The 10,173-nt window shown below is 40.7% G+C and overlaps 1 long non-coding RNA gene across 1 annotated transcript; it reads right to left on the bottom strand.

Moving 5' to 3' along the window:
* Positions 1–1,420: 1,420 nt before the first annotated feature.
* On the bottom strand, positions 1,421–7,712 carry LOC140941698 (uncharacterized). Its single transcript, XR_012166495.1, has 3 exons — positions 7,240–7,712; positions 3,046–3,753; positions 1,421–2,527 (listed from the first exon to the last, which is right to left on the bottom strand). It is a non-coding gene; the product is annotated as an uncharacterized lncRNA (long non-coding RNA).
* Positions 7,713–10,173: the final 2,461 nt, after the last annotated feature.

Raw genomic sequence — 10,173 nt, 5'->3', positions numbered from 1 at the left:
GGGGACACTTCTTTAAGGGGTAAATTGTGATTTCCTTCAGTGATGCTTAAATACTGATTATTGTGAAGTTCTTCGATGACGTTTTGCCACAAAACCAAAGCTTGGGCATTTTGTTATGAAAATCAGTGTATAACACGATGGTTTGATCACAAAGGCCAATTGATTCATTTCCCTTTAGATTCACCAATGACGTACACACTATCACCTCGAAAACTGGAGTTATCAAGATAACCGGAATCTAGCTAGTGTAGGCTTTCAGATCTCGACTAATCACAAAAATCAGGTTCTGATAAATAAAGATTCGGACACGGCAAATGTCCCAAATATTTTACATCCGAACAAGTACGATCGAAATGTTTCTGATCAGTAAATGTGGAAATATGTAAACTGCAATCAAACGCTTTTTATGAAGAAAACGAGGCTCATTAAATATCTCGATAGCTTCAATCCATTCAACACTGAGTCGCCTCGTAAATCCGGAATCCGGGAAATTTTTGATTGTTAAATCTGGAATCCTAGGCTTTGGAATCTGGAATTCAGCTCAATGAATCCGGAATCCCGTAAATATCATTGGAATCCCCATTCCAAGTATTACGAACAAGGGATCTTGAATCCAGTATCTGGAATCCGGAATCGACAGATTGTCTTGGATGAACTTACATGGTGCGGGGTGGGATGGTGTGTGTGTGGGGTGGGGATTGTAAGCATACAAATCAAAGACCGTCACACGCAGCTTCGCTTGCGGTCTCTGGCAGCCCTATCAAGACATGCCCTTTCGGGGACGTGCCGTTGGAGGTGGTATGGTTTTTTGCCCCGTTGCTTTGAACAGTGAACACGCAGGGAATATATTTTATCAGGGTCTGAACCCGATAAGAGGGAGTATCATATGCAAGACTGGCATCGATATATGAACAATCCCAAATCGGAGGACTTTATCTGAATTTATTTAAGGAGCTATTAGTAACAACAATTCATTTTCGTGAACCGTAAGTGATCTAATAGACGCCCTCTCTCAAATAAACGCCTCTCGCGTCCAATAAACGCCCCCCGCCCCCTCCTACGATTCTAGGTTTGTTTTAGACGCCCCTCTCCCATAAATGGCCTGTCTGATTGATATATGAACGCCCCAAGTACTAGCAAATAGCAAAAGAGGGCAAAATCATTCAATTTGTCCAGTTTCTTACTTGATTAACAAGAGTTTGTGCACTGCATTTTGTCAATGTCCAGTTAAGAGTAAGGATTCTGACATCGAAGTCAGTTGAGTAGATTTAAAAAGCGACATGGATCTTTAAACGGCCTAGACGGTGTATGGACTGGATAGTGAACTTTGTCCTTCACCAGGGAGGTCTTTACGGTTATTTTCGTCTTCAACAGGGTGAGTAAATTGCCTGGTACTGAAATGCAATATTACCGCCACAAATGCCTATTCACTTTGTGTTTATTCCAATAACAAAAACCTCTATACAACACCTGGCCCCAGTTGTTTAAAAGTTGGATGGCGCTATCCACCGGATAAATCTCTATCCAGTGGATAAGTGTCAGGGAAATCAATTGCGTTATCCACTGGATAGTGATTTATCCGGTGGATAGCGCTATTCACCCTTTGAACAACTGCATGTGGGGCCTTTTAAATAAGCTTTTTAAATGTTTGAATGTTTGTTTTTGAATTTTAAGTTCGCATTTACCCATATTTTAAAAAGACTTCAGAAAGTAAAATTATATACAAAACGCTGAACTAACCTATTTAAACAAAAAGACCACAGGTTTTTTTAAATTTCAAACCTTTTCTTAGTCGCTTAACACTTGAAAAAAAAAAAACATAAATTACTTATCACAGTTTGTAGTTTATCAAAATTCTTCTCGTTTCTTGACAATAATCAGTGAAATCAAAACTATCTTTTTTAGACATCTAGTGTTTTTATGAAAAAGTTCTGCACAGTGTCGATCTTCAATTAAATTCACTGGGCATGGGGTGAAGTTTGCCCTTTGATAGCACTATTATTAGTCTTGCTATAGCAATGTCAATCACGCCGGATTATTTATGTCCCTGGTGATTATGCTAGCCATCTCGACAGCGCTATCGCTCTGGAGAAAGGAACTTGTGGTCACCATTCACCCAACTCAGTATCACCTGACCATCGCACACATCATAACTAGAAGTCGTACCCTAGACGTTTGCCCATCTTGTTAGCAGTTTTGGTACGAATCAGATGCACGATTCTTCGAAGACTGGAAGCCACATAGTACTCTTCACTCGCAAGCAGCAGAGCCGTAAAACGCGTCATCAACGTTGCTGCGTGTTGGCTTAGCTTCAGAAATTGCGTCTGCAGTCTATTGTGTCAACTGATCAATGAGCGAGCTAGAATACAAAGACCCTCTGCCACAGCACAGTTTGTTTTCTCCAGTTGCAACGCCATCTCTACAACCACACATGCCAGATGCCCCAAATGAGTAACCAGCCAAACAGTAGGAGCCTTGAGGCAGGATCTCCCTCACGAATGTAACGTAATTGACTTGTGGCATATTCCTATTATAATTACAGAAATTTCTCTTAGCACAACAATGTACTTTCAAATGAAAGCAAATCATCATTACTTGCTCTATAAGTTGCAGTGTACAGTAACGGTAACCTGCGTGGCGTCAGGTTTTTTGGTCATTTTTTGTAGGGTGCGCTCGCACACGAGGACACTTTCCTCACTCCAACTTTTCCCCCCTTACATGCGCACATCCTCAGGTTACAATACAAAGGGGCAAGTTACTAACTAATGAAATTCCACAAAGTTAATTAAATTTGAGATACTTAAATGTCATCCTCTGGTTTGAATTTGTTATTTGCTACCTCTAGGATAATAGGTTAATAATGCTCAGTTGTCCCTAGCTACCCTAGTTTCACTGTAAGTAACAGATTTTGAATCATTTTGTAAACATCAATAAATCCTACTCCTGCTGCATAAATATTCCAAAAATATTATTAATGCTTGTAAAATCCTAATAATTAGCAAGATGAAGAGAGAGAAACAAAGATGGGAAACAAAAATCCCTCACCTTGTTTCTTGTGTCCATTTAAGCTGCTTTTGAGTTACCAACATGGGAATAGATCCTCTTTGCAACAAATCTCTTTTTCAGAAAAATAGCGACGGCACCCTCTGAACAGCAGTGTCCATTAGCACTGACATCAAAAGATTTACATGCACCATCAGCGGAAAGCATGTTAAGTAATACAAAAGTCTACAGAAGTGCCACCGACAATTACAACAGTACAACTTCCACATCTAATTTCCTGATTGGCTCCTGGCAGTGTATTTGTAGCAGAGCTTCGTCAAAGAGACATCAGGTGAACAATGCTCGCCAGCATTTCTACAATCTTTTCAGTATTTCCACTGATTGTTGTCCAGCTTATGGACCATTAGTGTCAACAAAGACACCAGTCCCTGAATTACAACCTTTTTAGGGAACAACTTCGGCATAAATCAAAGCTTCAAGTAAGATTCTTAATTTAGGGATCCATTTAATGGGCTTACTTAGCATGAGCACCAAAGAAGGTTAAATCGAAATGCTTGATAATGTTTTAGGCTATGCTTAGGCAGGCCATGAAGTCCAGGCGTCCAGTTATGACCATCCCACTCATCACTTCTTCATTATTCATCAAATGCGACCAAAATTCCTCTGCATTGTCTGACACTGGAAGCCTGCAAGCCAGGCCTGCCACATCTATATCATCAATGAGTTGCCGAACCATTGTATCTATCTATTCTGCTGGAGAGAAGGAAAAGATTAGAAATTTTGCTTAATAGTTAGATTTATCGTTAGCAAAGCTAACAGAATTATTCCAAAGCAGAGGGAAAACATATACAGTGGAAACTCTCCTAACGGACACTCTCGTAAGCGGAAAGCTCTACTTACGGCCATCTTCAGAAAACGCCGTTTTTCTCAACTCCCATACAAACTCTGTATTTTTACATTCCCGTAAGCGCCCAGCCCCAGTTACGGGCACCATTTTCGCGTCCCGAGGGTGTCCGCTTAAGAGAGCTTCCACTGTATTGGCATATTAGACATACACGTAGTTGGACATTTAGTTGGCATAAAGTCAGGGAAGTGGGAACCAAGCTCAAAAACCCTCTAGTGGAAGGTATGAATGTTTTCCTACAGCTAATATAGGAATGCTGGCATGAACCTAAGCCACAGAACTCAAATTAAAAATAGGAAAACAAGGCATTTCAGACTGGTCTGCTTCTTAAAATTGGCAATCCTTACACAAATGTACTGAGTCACAATATCTCAAACTGAGGGACTGGTCAAAAAGTATGGGGGGGGGGGGGTGGGCCGGAGCAGAGAGGGGGTGGGTCATGAGGTTTTGAGCCTTGTGCAAGGGGTGGGGCGTGCAATTTTCAGCTACCCTTAGGGGGTGGGTCACCCTATTTTATTACATAGATAGGCACTAACTACTAACGAGACAGTTGACCACACTTGTTATATAAAACACAGCCACAAACCACAAACCTGTTTTGCGAGAAAATGGAAAGAGTGACAGGCCGCACATCTATACGGGCATAAAACCCTTTGTTAACCTTTTTTTTGGCTCTAACGAGCATGTCCTTTAATGATATAAATGTTCTGAAAACATAGCTAGTCTTAACGTCTTAATGATGCTGACAGTTTCGATGACTGTCAGCCATCTTTATCAAAACTTGGAAAACACTAAAAGTGTCAGAAGCCTTAAATAGGCATTTATATCGATAACTTCACTAGCCTGATGAATTTCTTCAAGAATGTCCTTTAATGATTTTCCTTATTTGTAAGGAAATGATTGGTGGTTCTTTAAAAATTATTGAAGTCATAGTAATTGGTTGGTTTTGTATAAGATTCCATGTTTTCATTCACGCTTCCTTTATAGTAGACACTGAGGGTTGGTATTGTGTCACGAATGGCAATATTTCTTTTTCCTCTTTGATGTTTTGTTTTAGGAGTTTAGACTCCCTTTTGTGTATTTTATTTCTGATAGTAGGTTTTCTATCAAAGTTTGTGGGTAGCCTCCGCCCATCAAGCGTTTTTTTTTTAATCTGAATGATTTTCCTCAAAGGTTGTTTCTGAGGAGTTTTTTCGTAGGATTCTCAAGGCTTCTCCTTTGACAAATCCTTTTTTAACACTTGGAGGGTGGCACGAGGTGAAATGTGTGTGGAAGAAAGTCTCCATTTGATTAAAATGTGTCTTTGCATCAAGGATAGATTTTTCCTTGAATCTTGTGCCTTTGTATACAGCCGTGTCTAAAAACGCAGTCTCAGTGTCAAATGTTTCGGCCGTGAATTTAATAGTTGGGTGATGTAAGTTTACTTGTTCAATGAAGGCTTCGATGTCCGGTTTACTCATAGGGAAAAGATATTGTGTATGTGGGATTTCCAAACTGTTGTTCTAAAGACGGTTTTGCTTAGAGTTGTTGTTTCAATATATGCCATGAAAACGTTGGCAAAGGAATCAAAACTGCTGTCTTTGAGCCCACTGCAGTTCCATGGTTTTGTAGGTAGTGCTTTCCATTGAAGTGGAAGAATTTTTCTTTGAGGACTATTCTAAGCATTTCCGGCAAGTACTGTGTAGGAATGGGATGTATTTGTAGAAATTTTCATATGCTTTGAGACAGGCAATTTCAATACACCCTCGTTTTGCGGTATATTTGTGTCAAGACTCATAACGTCCATCAAAACAAGAAATGTTCGGTTTTTCACATCTGTCTTTTCAGTGAAAGGTATGATTCCTGTGATTTTGATATTGGTTGTAGCAGTGTATGAGCAAATTTTGTCAAACACAGAACAAGGTTTTATTTGGATTATTCATCTAACCCGCTATCCATGTCACTACCATAGCCATACCACAAATAACTCTTGAGTATATGTGATCTATATGTCGACAAACTGAAACTCCATTCAGGTAGCATACTTATGCTAAGGTTTATCCCGGGGGGGGGGGGGGTACTGCCATATATGGGCTATATAGGTATGTGCCGCTGTGAAGGGTATGGTTTTCAAGCAGTTTACTCTAGGATAGGGTATATAAATCAGAGCGTTTGGCTCTAGAATAGGGTATCATTTTTCAGGAAACTGATCAGTTGGTTGAAGATTTTATCTAGACTAGGTACAAAGCTACTCTAGGATAGGGGGATTTGGGGAGTTTACTCTAGTATAGGGTATCATTTTTCAGGAAACTGATCAGTTGGTTGAAGATTTTATCTAGACTAGGTACACAGCTACTCTAGGATAGGGGGATTTGGGGAGTTTACTCTAGTATAGGGTAGCAAAATTCAGCTGAAACTAGCTCTGGTAAAGGTTAAGGGTTCCAGGTTCCCAGCGGCACATCCCCACCAAGAAATTCCTAAAGTGCCCCCCCCCTGGGAGGTTTATTGACCTGTAGGCCCTGGTTGTTCGAACGCTGGATAGCGCTATGTACTGAATAAATCACTATCCTGCGGATAAGTACAGTGGCACCCCGCCTTATGGCCACCTTGGTAATACGGCCATTTTTTTTGGCCGCGCGGCAAAACGGCCATACAATTTCTTGTAACAAAACCCTCGTTAACAAGGTCACCCGTTAATACGGCAAAATTTTTTCCATTGGTCACCGTATTAACGGGTTTTCACTGTATTAGGAAAACCAATTGCGCCATCTACTGGATTGGACAGCGATATCCATCTTTCGAACAACTGGGCCGTGCTGTGTAAGTATAATGGGGTTATCTGACAGCCCCTATACATATATTGTAGTTCTCTTCTTTTAAATACGATTTAAAGCCACTAGCTTAATGAGGATTATGCCCCCCTCAAAGACACTTAACAAGCCATGCCTAAAATGATTGTGAAATGGCCCAAGAGAGTATTTAACTCGCGTGTAACAATAAAAATACTAATCCTCGTCGGTTGTTAAAATTTCTTTGCATATGAGGTCCACGTGATCGAAGATTTGTTATTGTGCCATAGGCAATTTCTTTCGGTCCTCAATTAGTTTGTTTAGTGACACAACAAAGCACAGTGAAAAAATAACTCGGAGCTGAATTATATTTGCATGTCTAATGAAAGCGTATAACAATGTTGAATTAAAAAGTTAATTAACATTGTTTTGTGCTTTGCTGAAGGGCGTAAAAATTAATTTAATGAAATTAAACATAATAAAGAAACACACTCTTCTAAAAGACTGGCACAGTAAAACTTAAAGATACATAATTAGATTACTGAATACTTCTTAGAAACATACTTTAGGTTGCTTTTTCTGACTGTCTGTTGAGGCTAATTGAGGAGTACCTCCAGTGAGAGCGGACAGAGTAATAAACATCATCAGTTCACAGACGAGAAGGACCTCGGACAACATCTTTCTGCCTGTCGAATCTGCAAGGCTTGCTCGGCTTGAGGTACTTCGTGTACTGGGTCTTCGGCCCTTCATATTGAAGACGTTTGTCCAACTAGCAGCAGTAAACGACGAAGAACAAATAGAGACTCGACAGACGGCACGTACAAAACGTAGTAGCGATAGAGGCGACGTGCAACCTACTACTTGTTCGTTCTTGTGCAAGAAAACTTTTGAAATCACTTTGAAATAAGAATTAAATTTCACTTATGACGTCAATATCACGATCGGGGGTTTCGCTCTTTCCCTTTGGGTAACCGCTAAGTTTGCCAGATCGATTGCATACTAGCTGTCAAACTGATACTCGTTCCTCAAGGATCACCGAGATATGATGTTTTGATTTTATGCAAATCATTATCGGAAATTTAAACAAAAGAACATTGCTCACCGCGAATGTATTTTTGGAAATCACTTGCTCACGTGCATCCGGAGCATGCTCGCACTCGTGATTTTCTCCGACTATAAATCATATAGAATCAATAAATACTGCACGAAAAAAGGGTACTCAATCATGGCTTCGGTTATGTGGTCCACAGTACTATGGCAAGAACGTTAAAATATATTTAGCAAAGGTTAACAAAACTTATTTGCATGCGAAACAAATTTCTACGTCTGCGACTAGGATAGCGTGACTGTCAGCTAAAAGTGTTTTTGTTTTTGTTTTGCGTCGGTTTGTTTTTGTTAAAAAAGGATAATACTCGAAAATACATGGGACTTAAAATTGCAAATAAACAAAATTTAAGAAAATACAAAAACGTACGAGTGAATCGATTCTCAAAAACAAATTTACGCTCAGTTGCCACAAGTAAAACAAAAAGATGTGAGCAGAGATAAACAGCGAGGGCTATGATCGAAATACCCTGGGTTCCAGAGGATATTTTTTTCTTACCGACACTGATGGTTCGCGGCGAAGCCGCGTCAACGAGGCGCAAAGCGCCGAGGAGAAAAAAATAACCTCGTTTTTTTTTCTTCTCGCCGCTTTTGTTTTGCGTTAACGCGGCTTCAGTATCGATAAGAAAAAAATATCCTCTGGAACCCAGGGTATGATCGAAAAGGCTGTTTTACTTAACTTTTTACATGCAAGTAACAAACCAAAGAATCAATCGAAGAGTGTACAGACAGAAAATGCTTGAAACAGCGTTTCAGAGTTTCTTGTTTTCTAAATTTTCTGGAGGAAGCCCCCCGCCCCCATCCCCTAATGGCTCGCACCTTCGGTCATCGCAGATCTTGCCTCGTCAATGCCTAAAGTCTGGATACGGCCTTGAGTGGTTAGTTATTGTGGCTCCACAAGGCCATTTCAGGTGACTCAGATGTGAACGGCTTAAATGGAATGTAAACTAAGGCTTGAAAGACCACTGCAAAAACCGTGAACGATCAATGTAGCTCAACGTTGGATCAAACAAGAACGTGATCAGTCGAAAAAGATAAAAATAGAACTGAAGTCAAAGAGACTACTGCAAATTAAGTCTGATCAAACAATGTGTAAAAGGCTGAGGTATAAAATATTTCGACTGGCCAATACTAGTCTTCATAATGTTAAATGGCTTAACCCTAACTAGCGCACCTTTGCCTTGCTAAAACAAAAGTCGCCAGATCACAACCTGAAGAACAAAAATTCAAGAAGCTCAAATCCGGCATCAACTGAGTTCGACCCATATCGGATAAAACTACGTTTATCTTTTTCAGCCGTAAGACAAAACTGATTTTCCCTGTGTTAGATCACTGTTAGATGGGTCTTCTTCAAAAAAAGAAAAACACGACTTCGGACACCTCTTAAAATTGTCCTGTCCAGGCTGAAGCCCGGGGGGTACCCAACAAATGTTTATACGGGGAGGCTCCACCCCATTTTTCAGGAAAAAGGTACCCCTTTCGGCTTTCGTATACCTTCTATTGACAAATGGAACCCCTTTCACAAACCTTGTTTAGAATTTTGCATCCCTCTCAACTGCTGTAAATGCACTGCCTCTTAAATATAGGAATCAATCACAAAAATAGAACGTTTTTTCGACTTTATAAAGCCATAAAATTCATCTCAGTGTGTGTTAGCCCTTTCGGGCCCTTTCACAGACCCAAATGACAGATTTCCCTTCCCTTTTATATACTTCAACAAGTGAAACCCCTACCCTTTCATATACCTGAAGCCTGAAAAAGGTGCCCCTTTCGGGCGGAGCCTCCCCGTATAGGCCATCATAGGGAGTGCCCCCCCCTGCCCCCCGGGGGGCTGACGTCTCCTTTCTTGGCAGGTGACTTCTCACGATTTCCCCCAAATGGGGAGCTAGATCAGTAAACAAATGAAAGACCCCAAGTTGTGTTAAGGAGAATTAAACTTACCAGACAACAATTTTGGGTCCAAAACAATTTCGCAAGGCTTATGTGGTTTCTGTAAGAAAACGGTAGAGAATTACTTAGCCCGCGCGCGTTGACTGTGTTGCAGCCGACCTACGCATCTCCAGACCATTTGTATAGTACAGAAGGTTAAGATTGTCTGCGACGCAGGCTAAGAATTACTTAGCCTCCATAACAGGCACTTTATGAGGTGAATGCAGCATTTACGCAAAGTGCGAAACGTGGGCGAAGCGCGAAACGAGGGGAGAAGAAAAAATACGCCACTTGCACATCTCCCATAAAGCACCTTATTTGCCCACCGAAATTTTGCATAACCTTTGTTTTCCATTTCTCCCGGGTATTACAGCCGTCCCAAGGAAAATTGAAAACGATGCTTACGCAAAATTTTGGGAGGCAAATAAGGTGCATTATGGGAGATGGGCAAGTGGCGTATAAAGC

This window comes from Porites lutea, chromosome 6 (assembly GCF_958299795.1).
Source record: "Porites lutea chromosome 6, jaPorLute2.1, whole genome shotgun sequence".
Classification (NCBI taxonomy): Eukaryota; Metazoa; Cnidaria; class Anthozoa; order Scleractinia; family Poritidae; genus Porites; species Porites lutea.
Note: the sequence above shows the minus strand (reverse complement) of the source record. Positions and strands in the feature narration are given on the sequence as shown.